Here is a 19715-nt window from a genome sequence, read left to right on the forward strand (position 1 = left end):
ACGTCAACTGACTGCAGTAAAAGGGGGATTTGATCTCCTCAAGCTCAGTTTTCACTCCGTATGAAAAAGCTCGAATTACGCTATGGTGATCCGGCGATCGAAATTCTAACTGCATATTAATAATGTATGCAACCTGCACACGCGTTGCTTAAAACTGAAATTAAGTTTCACATCGAACACGGGGCGCTTTCTTGCGTTTTCTTGCGGAACGCGTGCAAACCAAGTAGGAGCTACGAACATTCGACCACCTGGAGTTTATCACAGACCAGAGCTGGAGATCTCTTTACGGTCTATCAGCGAAGTCTACTCTCGGAACACATGCTGCATTTATTAAAAACGAGCTCCCTGCATGAATTTATTTCATTTTTATGCGGCGGCGTTAAAGGCTTGGTTCTAAAAAGAAAAAAAAACGGCGTCATCATGGTGAAAATATATATATATATATATATATATATATATATATATATATATATATATATATATATATATATATATATATATATATATATATATATATATATATATATATATTGTAAGGAAGATTACTATACTCCCTAATGGTAAATTTGATCTCAGATATCATTTTTTTGCGAAATATTGGGGCAAAGAATTTGAGAGATGCTTGTATACGTAGGTATACGTGCTATTAGAAAGCCCCCTTTATTTTGCAAATAGAGTTTTCGTGAGTCTCGATTACACTGGCAACGGCACCAACGACGACGCTACTCGACCGCCGAACTGGCGCTGCGTTCTACAAAGAAAGAAAAGAAAACTCGCGGACTTCTCTTGGCAGGTGGTAGATGACAGGAAACGTAGCCCGACTCTGATTGGTCGCCTATTTGTGTGACGTCACGGGTTTGTAGCGCGTCTCTACGCGTCGGGGTGGTCGTGCTCGAGACGACTACACACTTCAGCGTGCTCTTCAGCTGAGCGCGAGGCAGACGATGCGGCGGCTGCATGACCGAACGCCAGCAGCCCCGCTCTCGCTTGGTAGAGTGGGACGAGTCGGTATATTTCGTCGATACTGGACACAGTCTCGTTCTTGTACACCACAAATTGGCGACCATTCACCGGTTGACTCAACCGGTACGCCGTGATACGATATGACGGGGTTGAGCTGGTATAGGTTATTGGAGTCATTCGTTTTAAGTGGAAGGGTGAAATGGGAATTGAACCCCAGCAGCGCCCCGAGTCAGACAAGTATTGGCCACGCAGGCACTGCCGTGCGGCTTGCTCAAAACGAGGGTTATATCTACCCCAGATGGTATTTCGCACAATGTGGCATCTCACGACTCTATTACGCTAATTAGTATGCGTCAGATTATGGAGTTACGAATTAAGGGGTCAGTGATTCGACGAGGAGAAAAGTCCGCGTAAGCGGACGAGGATGTGCGAGAGTAGACGGGATCATTCAACCCTTTCCCGTAATTGTCTTTAAGGTGGAGTTTAGCTGCCTTCTGTTTTTGTGATCTCGCTTGTATTCGTATACTAGTTAGAGAAATCAGTGGTATTCAGACTATACTCACGTAACTGCGTAACGCTCGCGCAGTGCGAAACTAACTTGCGATCTCAGGCGAGCTGGCGAGGCTGCGTGCAGTCGCAGTGATGGATGCTCTCTCTGCAGAGAACAGGTCACCAAGTGGCGAACAGATTGAAGAAAGATTGCCATTCGAGCACAGAGGCGAAGACGACCGAAGAAATCTAGCAAGTGTGGGGGCTAGAAATTGTATTAGCGCGTCATGGAGTGAATTCGTCTTCTGGAGCCGGAAAGCAGATAGACCCATCGTTTGTCTTGCCACTCGTTATCGCTCGGGTGAGAAGACTTCGATGTGCCAATGTCTCCGAGAAACGATTCATTTCAAAGTGCCCTGCCTGGTGACGAATTAAGCGGAGAAGCGAGCCAACTTGGCCGTATAGGCAAATTATCGCGTACGCCTGGAAAGCGTAAAGATATGCAAGTCTAGCTCCCCGCTCTTACAGACGTTCCCTCAATGCTAGGTACACGTATGAAAGAAGTTACTGTATGTCTCTCTGAAGAAAGGAAGGATGGAGGGATGAGGTGGGTGAGATGCCATGGAGCGTGGCGGTGCAAAAAATTTATAACGATGAGAATTTGGGGCACCTTTTCACCCTTGAAACATTTTGCAATCAATCTTATACGACACGGTAATCGAGATGACTCGTCGCATGACTAATAATTTCAAAACTCTGATTAACGCCGTTCTTTGATAACATCTGCTTTCCAAAATTCGTACCATGATTAGCTCATCCTCTTTCCATAAGCACTGAGTGGGGTGAAACAGGCTTAGTTTGCGTTGACAACCTATGCTATGTGAAGTAGTTTATGCAGGTGGTGATTTGTGATTGAGGCAACCGACTACTTTAACTGCTGAAGATTCTGCTTTAGTTTGCAGACGTTGTAGAGATGTTATGATGCGTTCACCCGTTATTCCGTCCTTGTGCTTATAACGAGCGTCTTGGTGTCATAGGCGGAAAGAAAAGTCGCTTCAATTTGCCGGCAATAAAGCAACTTATGACGCAGTCATGCGCACATTTTCCGAAACATTGACCACTGTGAACTTCCGACGAGTTTTGAGTGTGAGCACCGCAGCGTCGCTGGAAAGTGCTGCTTACCATAACGACATTCATCATTGCACGTCAAAAAAGTTCCCTGTTTGTGGACGGTCGTTGACAGTCCATGGGCGGTGTCTAAAACATCCGTGCTTGCGCAGTGTCCGAATTTCAGTGCCAAATTATGGCAATGCTCATAGATCACCTCAAGTTTCCGGTTAACGAATGAAATTCTGAATGGAAGAGGAGTCAGTGTTACGGTCGATCCTGTTTTTCTTTGTTTTTTTTTTTCTCGCAAAAATAGAGCATGATGTAAATTAAAAACATAAATGGAGCTTGTGGGAGGATCAAATTTTATAAAGCACCCCGTGATCCTTCAAAATGTATTTCAAGAGAGTACAGGGCACCATGTAGCACATACGAAGCTGTCATTGTCCAAGTATTGTAGTTTTTAAAACGTTCATCAGCAGGAAGCACATAAAACGACGAGGCGGAAGAACAAACAGGTCCGCTCAAAGGGGTGTGTTGTAAAAACGGTCTGCCCGTTGATATGTTTGCCCACTGATAAAGTAAGCGGCGGTAATAGCGGCTCTTTGGCAAAGTTTGCCATAGAGATGTCAGGAGGCACTCCAGGCCTCTCGTCAGCCGCTTTGAAAGAGATGAATTAGCCCACTAGCTACGAAGCAGCGTATCGGCATGGCCATCAGCTTTATCTAAAGCGCTGGTCCTCCTCGAGAGGGTGCCGGTGAGGGCACCACGATAACAGCGCGTGCTCCGTCACACGAGCCAGGAAGGAGATAAAGAGGTCGCTTTCCCTCTGCACTCTATTGCTTTGTTTTATCTCGCCATGTACGGAAGAAGGCACCCAAGTGCAAAGCCGAAAGGGGAGGGAAAATACAAGATCCAATTTACGCTGAATCGCTCTTTTCTGCGTTTGGCCAGCGCCTCGGTTTTATCTTTTTTTTTTTTTTTCGATCTATCTACACCTGGAACACTTGCGCCTTCGTAGTTTCTCTTGCTTTGTAACTTTTTTCTAACAATTCACATTTGGGTGAGGTCCTGTGTTTCAACGTTGTTTGCTTTTCTCTGTGTTCGCCTTTCGGCCAATGACGCTGCTCCATTCGGCGGCGCTATCGCTCCTCCGCCTCTCTCGCGCGGCCGCACTGTTCAGAAAGTATCGATCATTTGCGCGCGGAGCCTTCGTTTTCAATAGAAAGAACGAATGTCTCGATCGGTGTTGCATTTCTTCTCCTCTCTCTCCCTTTCTGTCCGCCTGCTTTTCGCGATGGACCGTAAAAGAAGAGAAAGAAAAAACGACGGGTGGTCATTGAGTCGCAGAAGACAACCACCAGCTATTCTTGAGTTTCGAACCACCGGCAGCAGCGGCAGTGCCAGCCTTTGCCAGTCAATATGCGCGCATCTTCTCTGTCTTTCTCCATTCAGCCAGCTTGTCGCGCAATGCCTTTTATTGTGAGGCGGTTGACGGTGGTGTTTTGTGTGGTTATCGTGCGGGTTCGCGGCTCTTTTCTCTCGCACGGGCGGCGCTTATCCACTGACTCTTTCGGATCATAAAGGAACGCGCGCGCTCTATGCCGTTGCAGTGTGTGCCCTCTTTGTGCTCTCGCATCGGCTTTTTGCACTGGTCCGTGTTGCGTCGTGTTTGCCTTGATCATACTTGTGTCCTCGTATACAGGGCAAACCCATCCTTGCTCGTTTACGTTGTTCCTCTCGGGGCAGTTCTCAGAAAACAATGGCATTTACGAGGAGGCGCGCTCTCTCTGTGCGTGTTATGCGTGGGCGCTGTCCGAAAAGAGCGCGTACAATGACTCGCTTTCGCCGGGACAGCGACGAAGGCGACGACGACGTTGGGGGCGCTCGCGTCTGCCTTTTGTTAAGGTGTCAGCGCAGCCATTGTCCGCTTCGCTCGCGAGAGAAAACACGTTGTTTTTGGTTCGTCCCTGACGCCGTTCAAGCCGCGGTTGCATTTACTTCATCTCTCTAAAACAGTGCAGTGTCTCGAAATTGAGATGCGGCCTGTGCTCACCGAAAATCGTAGTTTGGAAACTCGTTCGCCTTCTAGAAAGGTTCTTTTATGGAGAGCTGCTTGAATGTACTGTTTCGGGCTTGATCTAGAAGTAACAGAGACTCTTCAAACGTCTACATCATTGTGTTTTATTGTGGAGCCGTGAGGGTCTTTCTGAAGCCAGGTCTAGCCTTCCACAACGCAGCATGTTTTTAGGCCCACATGGAGTGCGCAGCAATGACTTCCTGGGAACCGCGTTGTTCGCAGCCGCTTTCGTTAACGTGAGCGGTCGTCTCATTGAGCGCGGGCCGCCGGCCGCGCTGCGAATGTTCGCTGCTGTCGTTGGTGGCATCGCAGCGCGCTATCGGGTCTCGCCATCACTTGACGGATGACTCTGACCTGAATATAAGTCGCGTGTGTGGCCACCGCAATGAGGCAACATAATGACACCCGCTGGTACCACGAACTGAAGTTGCGATGTTCTGCCGCCCGCTCATTGGGTCGTTAATGCGAGTTATACTCCTCAGAAGAAAAAAAAAAAAGACAGGGAAAAAAAGGAAAACGAATCATTGTCCCTGCTTTGTGTGATATTGCCACAATGACTGCAAGACTCAAAATGCTTTGTGGCCGGCCGGTGTTTTCTCGTCACCGACGAGCGGACGCGGGCTTTGTGAAAAAATAAAATATTAAATCATTCTCATCTGCTGAAAGTGACGCTCCAAGGCGCGCGGTATACAATACTGTAAAATAAATATTAATGTGTCCCTGTCAAGCACAAAGACACTGTGCGTTCCAATACAGCATACATTGGTTCTCGCAAAGGGGTTGTTTTATAACTATACACCAATATCGCCCTGGCGCTTTGTAGAACTGTACCTCTTGCAATACGCAATATTGGATAATCAAAATATCAATCTCTTCTTGTGAATACCAGCAGTATCTTGAAACGTCGAACAACCTAGCGTCCACCGACGCAGTGGCCGGAACGTCATCACAGTTTCCCCAACGCTAGAGCGGGAAAAATCGACTGACGCAGCCACGGTCTAGAATTCGCCATTCATCCGCGCAGCCAATATAGCAGTCCCCGCGATTCGGTCATATACCGCTTCAAATCGCCCAAGCTTGTCCCCAAGAAGCGTCTGACCGCGCACGCACTCTGCTCCCATGTGGGAATGTCGATTTTCCAATATTGAGTCGTCATATTCTTCACTCTCTCCCCGACTCCTCGTTACCTCGGTCTTCAAGAATACCGCCCTCGCGTGAGGAGCCTGCGCAGCATTGGCGTGCTTTGTCTGCGCGCAGAGGGTTGACTACGTATCTGGGACGGATTCGCCGCGTCTAGTTTCTTGCGCATGCTTGTTCAAGTTTCTTTTCCCCGAGGAACGCAGTCTCTTTGTTCGTCATCGTCTCTATCTCCGGCGGTGGAACCTGGACTTGATACGTTTTTCTTCCACCCATGTCACCCCCACCACCAGACAGCCTCATGGCTTCCGTACTCCGAGTTGCGCTTCCGCAAGTCGAGGGAGCGAAAGGAGGTTGACGCCAAGGGAGAACTGTATGTCCGAGACGTATCGCTCTCCCGCTCGCTCTGTGGCAGTCTTCTCGTATGAGTTCGTCTTACACGAGGGTAAGAAGGAGGCTGCATGGAGACTCGCGGTATCTCCGGAGTCGAGCTCAGTGACGCGGCGGGTGCTTGGCGGCCGCACAGCGCGACGAGTTGCTGCTACTTCCAAGCGTCTGGGATAAAAAGAGCGCGTCTTTGATGGCGCGATTCAGTCCGGGACATTGCATATGCAGATGTGCATGGGAGCTGGTACTGGTCAGCGACAGGAAGGCGAGTGGTGGAGAGGCCCGGAGGAGACTTCCCACGTCGCGCCTTTGCGGTTGAGCGCTCATTTTAGAGACTTCTGTTATGCGCGCGCTTGGCTTGTATTTTTCTTCTTTCGACCCCTGCATTTGCGTGACAAAGAGTATGAGCAAAAATAAATGGGGTGAGAACACTGCCTACCGTTTTTTCTCGCATGCAAGGTGACGCTAATACGCGTTGATATTACTCCTCGCCACTTTAACCAGACAAGCAACAAAAAATTAATGGAACGAGGCCGGCAATACCAGGGCGATTTTTATCCCGTGTATGTGGAGCGTGAAATTACTCTGTTAACTGAGTGAACACCTAGTTATTCGCCTAATGGAAAGTGTGCAGAGATTTGGATAGTATACGTCTATAATAGTGTGTGGGCCGGCTTGGCCTAGGAGATGAAAACACCGCTGATACGTTGTTGCGAATAGCGAGAGATAAACTACTGCGGTGGCAGTCTGATTAATAATCACGCTCACGCGCACTACACTAACGTAATACGCGAGTGGTCCGATGTGCACTCACCGACAAGAAGTTTCAGAGATGCCGACTGGCAAAAAAAAAAAAAAGAAAAAATGTAAACTAAAAATGATTTCTTGTTCGCCTTTCTATGCAGTCAGCTATAGCATTCACTGCAGCAAATGAATCCCCTTATCATTTTTCGGTTCTAATCTTTCCAATGACCTGCGTTAACTTATCGCACAGAAATAAATATTTTCTCTCAAATCATAATACTGCAAACGTTAACTTAATTGTATGTCAACACTATAGTATTGCTGTGCTGTCTCAGCACTATCTATTATTTACAAAATGTGTGAAACGGAAGCTAGAACCATTTTTGTTGCCCCAAGAAGTCTGTGAAATGTGTGAAACGGAAGCTAGAATCATTTTTGTTGTCCCAAGAAGTCTGTCTAACGGTTTGCATTAAAACTCACAGTATTGATTCTTCATGCAAAAAGTAAGCCTAATTTTAGGCTCGCGCCGCGATCGCAACAAAACGAGCTGAGCAGTGTGACAACCTGAGAAGTAATTCTTCGTTATTGCACATCATAACCTTTCCGTAATCATACATCGACCGAACGCCTACATCCTGAGCGGCTAACTTTCGTCGACGTTAACGCACAGCGGCTAAAAGCGGCAAAATTTTTGAATTGCGAAAAAAAAAAAAAAAACTGCAAATTCTCGCGTTTGCATGCGAGTAGATAAAGTCGTTCACCGTTTACTGCCAGCTAGTTTTCTTTTATTTCTAAAATAAAGGGGCCGACTTATAGGTGGGCGTATGCGGTTCGCGCATCCTATGCCAGCGCTCATATGACGGGTAAGTAAAAAAAAGTTTTCGCGGAGGCGGTGGTCTGTGTCCCGCGTTCCGTGGGCGTGCAGATTGCTTGTTCCATGTCTTTTAGTGTCACTGCGGGCGTCGCGGTGACGTCTCTTCTATGACAGGCGCACGTCTCCTCTTATGCGCGGTCGTGTGTACGGCTGCCTCCGCGCTGTCGCATGTCGTCTCCGCGTCGCGGCTTCCTCCTCTCACTCCTCCTTCATCCCTTCCCGGTATCTTCTTCCCTTTTTTTTTTTTTTTTATTTCCTCGGCGATACCGCTATAACCTTGTTCCTAATCGCTGCAGCGGTCACCAGCGCTGCTGGAATCGCGGAAGCCGATATAAGATACTACGGAAGTTCCGGCGTTCAGGGATCTCGGCCCCAGTTTGCGATCCGGAAAATTTTGTACAAGTGTCCGCTTAGAACTTTTATAAAAGAACCTAAGGAATGGAGTTCTCCGACTCACAAGGGGTTTGGAGCGCCGCAAAACATGTAAGGACCCCTTGGGCCAATCAGGTTGACGCGCACTACATGGTCGGGTAAACTGCTGCATTCTCACAACGTAGTCGACAGGCGCGTAGGAACACAATCATGTAGTCCGTGTACCATCCTGGTTTGCCCAGCTCGACTGTATACCCTTATTGGTGTTGCCAACAGCGTATGAAACGGAGTATAAGAAGTCGTTCTTTACTTCGTAAAATTCACTCTTCACTGCTTGTCCAGCGATGGAATCTGTGAGTCACCGATAGCGGTTGGTTTATTCTTTAGGATGGGGTGGTAAAGGTAATGTTAACCGCTCTAATCGTACGTGGAAGTATCATAACTTGAGTACTTTTCATATCACTGTTGAATGCTGCGCTCGTTCTGGCCGCAGTAGAGGTTGTAATTGTATCCCTCGATGTAGAGGGTCGAGTAGCACTAAAGAGGGAAGGAACAAAGAGAAATATGTTTGTTTGTAAATAAGGCACTTCAGCTAGTGTTCTCGAACCCACCACCGTTTCACATTTGTTAGATTATTGTTATCAACTGCATTGACTTTCCTGATATGTCCGATATGTAGAACTGGTTCTACCTGTACACAATTTCCTTCGTTTCGTTAATCTTTATCGCGCCCCTACCAGGTTTTGCGATTAATATTCTGAATGACTTCTATTGTTTTCAGGTCATCTTCTGTGATGCGCGCATTGCACAGATGGCGGCTGCATCTGAATCTCGACACGTGAGTCCTGCGTTGATTGACTATCGGAACAGCTGCAGTATTTTTTCACGAGCGGGGATATTATACACCGGCCTTTTCTTTAGACGGCCTGGGTGATTGTACTTCTGAACTAACAATACGAGACTGTCTTTTGTACATCTCGCTCTGATGATGCCGTCACAGTTGTCAGCCTTGCGACAGATTCTTGCTTTTTGTTCTTATCCTTGTATGCGGAATATTTACGAGGAATGCGATCGCAACCTGCGTAAATGAGTCCATTCTGCCCCATCGACGCCTGTATTTCACTTCCTGCTCAAATGAATTTGAAACGTAGGCGATGTCTTCACAAATGGTTGCCACATACAGCAGCAATGACGTAGAACGCTAGATGTCGGCTAAAATACACATAGTTTGCCTTTCGATTAATTTCCGGTGGAAAGTGAGTCGGCTCTATTCTATGAGAATTGCAATTTTATATTATACAAATAACATTATAGCAAGTGCTATAACAAGTCAGTTCAGTTGGTGGCTTCGTACCCCCCCCCCCCCCCCCCCCCCCTTTCTTGTGCTCACGTTAATATTAATCTCAAATACAACTTCCACGATTTTCGCTGAATAGGGCTTAGAAGAAAACGCGACGAACCTTCAATGAAGACTTGACGCGTCTGGTCGTCCACATCAGCATGCACGAAGAGCAGTGATACAATTTGTAGCCCCTGAGGTGTAAAATATGTCATAGCAATAGCCCTGTGTACTAAGCGCAAGGCATCCAACACTTAGTACGTCGCTGTAGATTGTGACCGTAGGTTGACATTACTGGTTCCTGCGTACGATCAGCAGCTCTCCATTGTAGCCTCGCTTCAAAAACAAAACAAAAAAAAAGCTATGATTGTATACACATGCACACTTGCCAGCGCAAATTAGGACTGCTCAAACCAGGAAGGTCACCCCGTGACATGACATCTAAAGACCTGTAGCTCCTGAAAATTGCATTGGCAAAAAAAAAAAAAAAAAAAAAAAGAAAAAAAAAACGTAATGCATTGTATTAATACATCTTGGATGGTTTATTTACATATGCAGTGAATACCTAGACGCAGTGATAACATTTCGCAAATGCAGCTTTGCTATTGACCGCGTAATCGATCTGGTGTCGGCGATAAAGCAGGAGAAGCTCCAGTAGAGGCAGACGACTACCCCGTCTTCGACATCGAAGGTGCATTAGACAATGTTCAGCACGGTTCAATCACTGCCGCCATCGAGACATGTGCAGCTGGAGGACGTCTGCATCATTGGATTGCAAGTTACTTCAGTCTGTACGGTGATTGATGAACGTCACACGACTGATGATCTTGTCACGCATGGTGACCCTGAGAGAGTAGTGTTTATATGGACGTTATTTGATCTCGTACTCAGTAGGGTAACAAGAATTCCAGGTGAAGGAATGCGTATTAGGGGGGCGGCAGAAAGCTCGGTTGGCGGATGAGGTTAGAAGTTCACAGGGCTCGAGAGGACGCAGCTAGCACAAGACAGGGCTGATTAGAAGTATATGAGAGAGGGCTTCGCCCTGCAGTTGGTATAGTCCGGCTGATGATGATGTTGATGATGAAAACAGTAATTTTAGCTTTTACTCCCTGTTTGACGGCGTAGTACACTGTCAAAAATTGATGGTCAAGCATTATCGTACGTGACACTGCATAAATTCTAAGGTGGCGCTAAACCAATCGGTATCTTTCCTAAGCGAAACATGTCAATTTTTTAAGAAAAAAAGAAAGAAGCTGGGCACATTTACAAGAAATATGAGATTTGTAGATGGAAAATCCTGAGGCTCATCTAAGCGATCCTGGTAAGGCGCTGGCGGTCGGTTGTCTCTGATACAGCGCGCCGATTCTTTCGGGGATAAGACTGCCTACATTGCAAAAACCGGAAAGCCCTCAGGCTTCTGGTTTAAAGGTGTAATTGAGTGTACCCTACAAGGCTACGGTATCGAGCACATTTATGAGGCCTTCGCCAGCCCAACTAACATTTATTTCCAACAGGAGCCTGTACGGGTGCATTTGTGACACCTAACGAAACATCACTGCCCCCGGCCAATATTATTAGTGCGCGTCCAGACGCGCCCATCCAAAATTTACGAGATACTTTCGCGACCAAAGTAATGAAAGGCGAAAGTCAGAGTGCCGCATTCTGCTACGCAACTGTTACGCATGTAGCGATGAATGCTGCTACAAGTAAAGTGAGCGACTTCTGTTTCACATTCTGCTAGTGCATTTATTCAGTGAGATCTGCTTGGCACTGCGCCTCCGGCACCCAGGTGCTTTCGAGGTCTGCTTCGAAGGCCAGGTGCACTGCTTCGAAGTGTCCTGTCAAGTGGTGACGAGTTTCGAGAATTTTCCAAGCATTGACTGCACAACGTCTAGAAACGTCAAAGCTTATATCAATAATTAGTCAATAATTACACATATTAATTAGACATTATCAATGCATAATATTTAGTCATAAACGGCCCTCAATAATTATTTATTAACAACTGTTTAATTAAATTATTTGGTCATTAAGTAGTAATTGATCATTGATATGCATATGGCCATATAAGGCACGCATTCGCGCATACTGTGGTGGTGCTCTGTGATTGGTCGGGGCCTCCATGACATCATCCCATCTCGACCAATCAGAGCAGCCGCAAGTGCGGGACACATTTCGTCCACGACAACGATGAGGCATTAAAGGCTTTCGCCTTAAAAGCCGCCAGGACACAACGCAATGTGATGCCTACAAAATACAAGCCACGACGGGCTGAGGAGGCGTCAGTCCGACGTTTCGACAAGGGGACTTGAGGAGGGGGAGAGGTACACAACGTTGGCTCGGCTTTTCGAACTGAGGCTCTCCCTCAACCCTTATTCAGTGCTCTTACATCCACGTATAGTGACTCAGAGAATGTTTTCGCCGACGGCGCAGTGACGGACACCTCTTTAGCTAACTCTTTAAGCTCGTGCCTAAAGCTTCATTCACGGGATTCAAATTGGTAGGCATGCCATCCGCTACGTTGGTCTGTAGACCGCAAATCGTGGGAATAATTATGTTCTGAGACTCAGCAAGGCCCATTCAGGTCATAAAGCATGTACATGAAAATGAGCATATGCGAACAGCTAATCGGGCAAAATATTTTTTTAAATAGCTGAGACGTTTCAGCGCGGCCACACCATCGAGTTTCGAGAGCCAGCAGTATATGCAGTGACAAACGCTGACAGGGAAGCTAAATTGGCTCATTCTTGTCGCATTCATCCATTTGACATTGCAGCCTTATTGGCTCATGTAGACAGTTGCACTGGAACGATGTGAGCAGGGCTTCATCTGCCGACGCTGGTTGACGACTTTCCTACCATCTTACGTTAAACGGCATCAGTGAACTCTGCTCCATCGTTGACGCGTTGACGTCGCGTACACCAAAAGCTACGCCCTCAATACCGGCGTTGAAACAACAAGAGATGATTCATCCCATTATTTGCTAATGCCCTCGCTCTATTAATACGATGAGCGCCTTGGAAGCTACTTTCGGAGAGTTGGACAGCCTTCCTCTCTCCGAGGAAACTACCTCAGGTGGCAGGGTGAAAGTAACTGATAACTGGTGTGCGATGAACACATCTCTCTAAATTATTAGGTGAAACAGGCCTAGATTCTCGTCTGTGACACATACGAGTGCTGTGCTGTGCGCACGTACACAGTCAAAGAGCGCACCATGAATGTGCATCGCGTTTGTGCTATGTCTCCACATTTTGATATTTGTCTGGTGCAGTGCGCCGTGTGCGTGCGTACGCGTTTGTGCCGCAATATGAGAGTGTCAAAGCCTTTAACTGTGCGTGGTGTGTGTGTGTGTGTGTGTGTGTGTGTGTGTGTGTGTGTGTGTGTGTGTGTGTGTGTGTGTGTGTGTGTGTGCGTGCGTGCGTGCGTGCGTGCGTGCGTGCGCGCAAGACATGAGCTGCATGTTGCGTCTGACCAGTGCCAGCCAATGTGTGCGTGGTCTGCTCTGTAAATCGGACCTCCATCGTATCCCACCACCAACCATCATTTGCACCCCAACTCTCCTTTACTTCCCCTTCCCCCACTGCATGCTCGCAATTTCAGTAGCTTTGCAAACGCCGTTCAGATTATGTTATCGGAACCACATATATATATATATATATATTTGCATCTGCTAGGATTCCCAATTCCATGGAAGCATTCAACTGTCACTGCGATTCATCATCGTGATGATAATCACCAGCATCATCATCAGCTTGACAATGTTCACTGCGGGAGGACAAATGCCTCTCATATCCTCGCAAATGTCGCTATCCCGCATTTACTGCTGCCATCTTGTGGCCACGAACATTAAATCTCCTCCGCCTACCTGACATTCTCTCGCTCCCTGCTACGTTTACCTCCTTGGGATTTCAGCCCATTAGCCTTGACAACAGCCGATTATCGTGTCCTTGCACTACGTACATTACGATGGTCGCAGCCATTTCGTAGTGTTTGTCTTTGTTGTCGCATATTTCATCGTCTTCTAGCCCCATAAAACTTTCTACCATGCTTCGACAACCAGTCAGCACGGTATACAGTACGTCGACAGCACTGGGGATGGTGGACGCACTAAAGACAGACGTGCGTTGCCGCGGTTCCACATGTCCCTTATCGTAATGTGCATATACCTTTCACCCCCCACTTTCTTATTTTTTTTTTTTATTTTATATCGTGGGCCTTTGGAAAAGGCGCACGAAGGGGGAAAGGGCCGTACCAGACTTTGTAACGCTTTTTCCGGGAACTATTTGGTACAACGGCGCCGGTGAGAAAAAAAAAAAAAGAAAAAGCTGGGCGCAATAAATCACACTCTGGGCGCTAACGTGCACAAATGTCTTGAGCATCAACGATTCTGAGCCTATGTATTCTTTATGTTTACTTTTTGTTTCATGAAAATGTATTACTCTGAGCCATAAGCTATGGACACTTCTGCTTCTGTTGTTTCGAATGAGTTCCGAAACAGCTCGACAAAGCTAATTGCTAAAAGAGAACATTATATAGCCCCTCGTGTTTGTTTGCGCTTTCCCAAGTCGGGGGCTATTGTTCACCACTTAAATATAGTAGCGGGCTTTTGCCTACTTCAGGTTTGTGTGTTGTCCACGATACTACAATCTATGGGCCGTTTTAGTCTAAGGTCGCACGAGAATATCCTCTTTCCATTGGTGGCTTCGCTGCCTTCTTTTCATTTTTTTTTTTTTTCGTGCCTCTAAAAGCCTCTTTACTCACCGGTGTACCCAGCGGTTGTGGCACTCCACCCACCGGGAACAAACGCAAGGATCCTGTGCCGCCCTCCTGTAGGGAAGGAAACCGCGCGCAATGTTATCGCCGGCAATCACGCAACAAGAATTGTGACGCCTTGTAGCGCCCGCACAGAAAGCCTGCTGGCCGTTTCTCAGCTTTTCTTATGACTGGACAGCTCCCTGCTTTTTCTCAGACGGCTGACAGTAATCACGCGTCAAGATCGAGGGGAAACAACAGTAGGCGGTGATGAACGCAGTCGAGGAAGTGTACAGATCACCGCTATACTGCTATATTAATACTCATTCTACTGCACTGTTCAAGTGCGCACCGCACTTTATCAAATCGCGTGCCCTGTTTGGCTGGGCACCGTATGTGTCACCGTTTACTGTGCTGTGCATTTCGGAACAGAGGGTGGGCAGCTGGAAACTGAGTTTCAAAACGCGTAGGAAATGAGACAGTATAGACTGAGGTGCATGGACTTTAATAGAACGCGAAAAAAACGCGCAGAAGAACAATTCGTGATTGATGTTAATGGCACGCACTCTAGTAAGCATTTTTAGGTAATTGCTCACTTATATAACACGAATAATACCGATGATATCTGCTTTTCACGTATTGCACATGCAATCATCAAAGTAATAGTCTTTTTTTTTTTTTTTTCGATGCACTGCCAGAGCCATTGAGATGGTAACAAGGATTTAAATTGTCGTACTCTGCCTGTGAGTGCATTGTTAGCTTCTACTTAAATGGCGCGAAGACAGCGGCGGAGAAGTGCGCATGCATTTTTTTTTTCCAACAGGAAATATTTTTGCGTTCTTTGTTTCGGTTGTAAGCATTTTCGTGATCGCGTTTGGGGCTCAGGTTGGTGGCACAAGTCAAACAAGTGATGCCTGCTTTCGTACTACATTAAAGCTACCTTAATGACGCGTAAGGAAACGAGTCAATGAGCTGTTACTTGTACGTGGAAGCATTTCCATTGCTATTAATGTCAAACGCTGATCTAAAGGCGTACTGCTGGTGAGCGGGGATAGCGTAGAACCAATCAGACACCTGCAAGGAATGCGGCAAGGCAGAGAACCATCATTTTCTTTTTGTTCAGTCCTTGATGTCACACTCGTTAGAATGTACAGCCTTTCTCAAAAGTGCAGAGCCCCAGGGGTCTGCTTTTGAGCTGTCTAGTGGTGCTGATTTAGCATTGGTGGAGGTCCTTCCCATTGGATAAGATAGGACAAAAACTCTCCTTACCATCAAGAATTTCGGAACACTGAAAATGCGTTACAAGCTGTGCGATGTGGTTCAGAAGCAGACCCCTTGGGCTCTACACTTTTGACAAAGACTGTACATCGCGATCCCAAAGGCAGAAATATTGCAATGTTAAACATCGTTTCATAGTACCGCAGTAAAGGCTTTAAAAATAAAAATAAGGCTAAATGTTCGTCTCAGACCATATTTATTATTTTACGAGTTCATCGTTTGCCCGCTTTTCTTTAGGTATTGAGGAAACCGACTTCCTTCTCGTTTCCCCTAACGTGAAGAGGCAAAAGTCCTTCAGTCTGTCTCAGTATCTTCCTGCCCTGTTATATTTTGAGTTTTTTTTTCTTCCTTTTTTCGCGTAAATAAAAATTTAACCAAGCATATAGCAACTAATGGACCTGAATTTAACATATAGAAAACAATAAACACTACTCAGAGAAGTGATTCCCTACACGTGATCGTCAGAGTACAAAATCCGGTTAGAACTCTAACACATCATTTCACGCTAGCAGCGTTCTCACTCACTATAATCATTTCGCAACTTGAGGCGCACAGCGACCATTAAAGAGCCTTCGTTTCATTTGCCGCTCTGCATGAGACTATCTTCTCCGCTCTTACCGGGCAATCCTCCAGGCGTAATTATTTAAAAAACGAGCACGTGCTTGTGAGACCATCGTTCTCATCATGTAGCGTGCTCGCCCACCCGCACGTACACACATGCACTTAAAGAAATGCGCGAATACCGTTTCATATGCAAGCCTAGAACGGACCTCCGCCCGTCTCCTCTGCAATCGCATGCGGCGGTGACGGTACCGTCAAGAGTTTTTTTTTTTTTTTTTTTTTTAATTTTTCATTCACTGCGCCTTACGTTCGCTAGGTATAAAAGCGCCCTCTCATGCAGGGAGGCGACGCAACAGTGGCCGAGCGTGAAGCGCTCCCCGTCGCACCTCCTGAAACAATCTCCGGCTGAGACTCATTTCACCTCCCGCTAGATTGGGCAATGAACGCCGTCCGAGCCGTAAACAGCGGCACACTCGCGAAAACAATGCGGCATTCGGACTCGAAAGAAGCGCTCCAAAGTTCAGGTTTTACAGCGCGCCGCTACTGGCTCCCCCCCCCCCCCCCCCCCTCTTCTCCCCCCGTCGCGAAAAGAAGCCGAGTTAAAGATGCTTTCAGAGGAGGGAGGGAGAAGCTGCCGTTTCCGGAGTCGACGGTGGTGTGTACGCCTCATTCTGTGGGAAATAAGGCAGGGAATGCGGGAACACTTTGCAGAATGAGAAGATGCGCCTTTGGGTCATTCGTCGCGGTGGCGAGCTTGAAAGCCGCGGTTCGCGCGTTTCTTCCTGGTGCACGTCCGCGTGATGTTTTCCAAGATATTTCAGAGGCCTACGGGGCCCACCCAGCACGCACTGTTTTCATATCACGCATGCACGCACGCACGCGACCATCTACACGCGCTACCACATGTGCGAAGCCTATATATTGCCCGACCCACCATCTTAAGGCGTTCACGCAAAAACGCGACAAGAAACCGTGCTTTCGGGTTGTGAAAAAGGCCGACCACGCGACCACACATCTTGGGTAACTCCATGCTGTTGGTAAGGGCGGTGACAACCACTGGGGCGATATCAAGACGCCATTTTGTTTCTCAAGGAGTGCGGGAACGTCTCTGGTAATAATCTGAAGCTTTTAAATTACCTCCTGCAATAACCCTTCCGTGCTTTCCTGCTATATGCAGTGCTTGATGTCGCAGTCCACATTGCTTTAGGCACGGAATAGTGGTGCGCTAGTATAAATTGACGTTGGGAAACAAAATGGCGCTGTTAGGATCAGTTGAAAGGGCGAATGGACGTCGAGACATGCGAAACACAGGGAGCGCTGCGCGCGCCACACTCGGCGTGTGCAGGAACGGCCCACGCGCAGGTTTTAATGCACGTGCTATTTCTGCAGCGCACTATGTGTATGCGTGTGAGTACGCGAAGAGCGCAATTATCAAGGCAGCGGAGCATGCACCGTGCTCCTCTACACGGTGACGTCGTCAAGGCACGCGGTTGCAAAACGTCGCACCATTCGCGTAATGCTCGACGGTGGGCGCTCGGGATTGCGCAATTAAGAAGGCATCTCTTTGTCGGAGGACCCTCCCCTCCACTTTGGGACTACCATTTTAAGTCCGAATCGCCCTGTTCACGACGCGTTTGTTAATTTATTTATGTGCGGGGGCTTTCATGACGCCGCTATACGAGCTACTGTTGTGCACACGCCATGTCGCCGCGATTTCTGTAATTGCCTTAAGTCTAAAAACTGTTTCTTTCTTTCTCTATCTCTCTCTTTCTCTTTCGTAGCCTTTAACTTGCGGAAGGAGAGCCGAAATCCTTCCGTGGACGCTGTTGCACTGAAGCATTCTCTGGCACCTGTGTGGCATGGTTGAGAGATACGACTCCGACATGGGTCAGTGGAAAGCGATGGAGGCGAGCGCGTAGTCTCACCGTTGCCGGAACGGCAATGCTCGCACTGCCCGCAAGCTGGTGAGGGGTGCCCGCTGTATGGTGACTTTGTACTGGTTGCTGCTGTCGATGTACTACTTTCGTATACTTTTTCTAGCTTTCCGTACATCGTTTTAATGGCGCGATCGTTAAAGACCTCATTCTGTAGAGGCTCCGGCGTTTTGTGCACAAATTCAAGGGCGTGGTTCTTGGCAGGTGTCGTGCATATAGCCGAGCACGGATTCTTGGAAGAATTTTTACAATGTCACATGATAGCACAATGTTGGAAGGAGCTGTTGACTTGGGTTGCCCATATGAGGTGGGGAGGTCGGGTAGCAATCAACCTTCTACCTTGGATGTCGGGTCAGCTGATGTAGGCTGAGGCAGGTGGTCGCTTAAGACCAGTGGCTGGACGGCTCTGAAGCTTAGGGCCAGAGGTGAACAACTTGATGGGGTTTCAACCCAAATTCATAAGGTTTCCCACAAATCAAAACTAGCCATTTCGATCGTCATCCACTGCAAGAAAACCACATTTGGTGCTTGGCAATCTGCTTCTTCCTACAGCTACAATTATAGCTACACAGTTGCGGAAGAACCTTATTTAACGACGAACAGAATTCGGTAGCCCCATGAGGTTTCGAAGATTATGTGAAATATTAGAGGTACAAATTAAGGCATTTAGTAATCATAAGAGCGTAGACTGCATGTTCGCAATCGAGGACCGCAAGGCAAGCCCCAGACGGGGGGAGCTAACGATATCGCGTCGTATACCCTTAAAGCGGATATTAAATCTTCTCACTAACTTTTTGCTCACAATGCCCCATTTAAAGCACTGCATTTCTGGCCCCGATTAGTTGCGATTTTTTTTACAGAAGCTCCACTCATCCTCTTCATAAGCGCCGGCCGCATTATGGTCGGCCAGGCAGCTACGGCGCCATAGATCGGCACTAATTGCTTTTGCGGTCGTTTTGAAAGGTAGGCTTGTGCAGTGTTTAAGTTCAGTTCAGTCGTTCAGTCGTGTCCGACTCTTCGTGACCCTATGGACCATGTCACGCCACGCTTTCCGGTCTTTCACCATCTTCCTAACATCGCATAACTTCATCTGCAGTGCCTCGAGGATGCCATCTAACCATCGCGTTCGCTGCCTACCCCTTCTACGGCGACCCTCAACCTTTCCCAACATCAAATCTTTCTCCAGCGACTCCTCTCTTCTCATCAGATGACCGAAGTAGCTGAGCTTTAACTTTAGAATTTGACCCTCCAATGAGCAGTCAGAGTTTATGGTCGACAATACGAGTGGCTAAATATTGAAGGAAGCTAAAACTAATTTTTGCGTCGGAATGAGGGTTGCAACTTTCATACTAACAAATTCCTAGAAACAGCTACGATGGACATAGGTGAACTGCTGTGTAGTACATTTTACCAATGACCTCAGTTGACTGAAGCGTGCCACTAAACAATTTGGGTGCGATAAATTATATTGATTCAGATGGAGTGCGAGCAGTGACGCCGCCTTGTAGCAGCGCCACACTTTCAAGACAGGATCGTGCAAGGAAGACGATGTTACATGACCCTCCTGACAGGGGCTCGGGCTTCCTTTTGGCTCGCAGAGTTTATAATTTGCTCCACCCATATCCAAGTCTCCGTTATACTATTTCTTCGTTAGATACGTGCTCTTTCGTTATATCCGATGATTTCGTTTTAGCCGAG

At 47.3% G+C, this 19715-nt stretch overlaps 1 long non-coding RNA gene across 1 annotated transcript in view; it reads left to right on the forward strand.

The window, feature by feature from the left end:
- LOC146182521 (uncharacterized) overlaps nucleotides 1-19715 on the forward strand; it is a 202997-nt gene that overhangs the window by 142218 nt on the left and 41064 nt on the right. Inside the window, exon 2 of the long non-coding RNA XR_014700065.1 lies at nucleotides 8935-8991. This is a non-coding gene — a long non-coding RNA (uncharacterized LOC146182521). The remainder of the gene's footprint in view (nucleotides 1-8934; nucleotides 8992-19715) is intronic.

This window comes from Amblyomma maculatum, chromosome 8, assembly GCF_055883805.1.
Source record: "Amblyomma maculatum isolate TAMU_Amacu chromosome 8, ASM5588380v1, whole genome shotgun sequence".
Lineage (NCBI taxonomy): Eukaryota > Metazoa > Arthropoda > Arachnida > Ixodida > Ixodidae > Amblyomma > Amblyomma maculatum.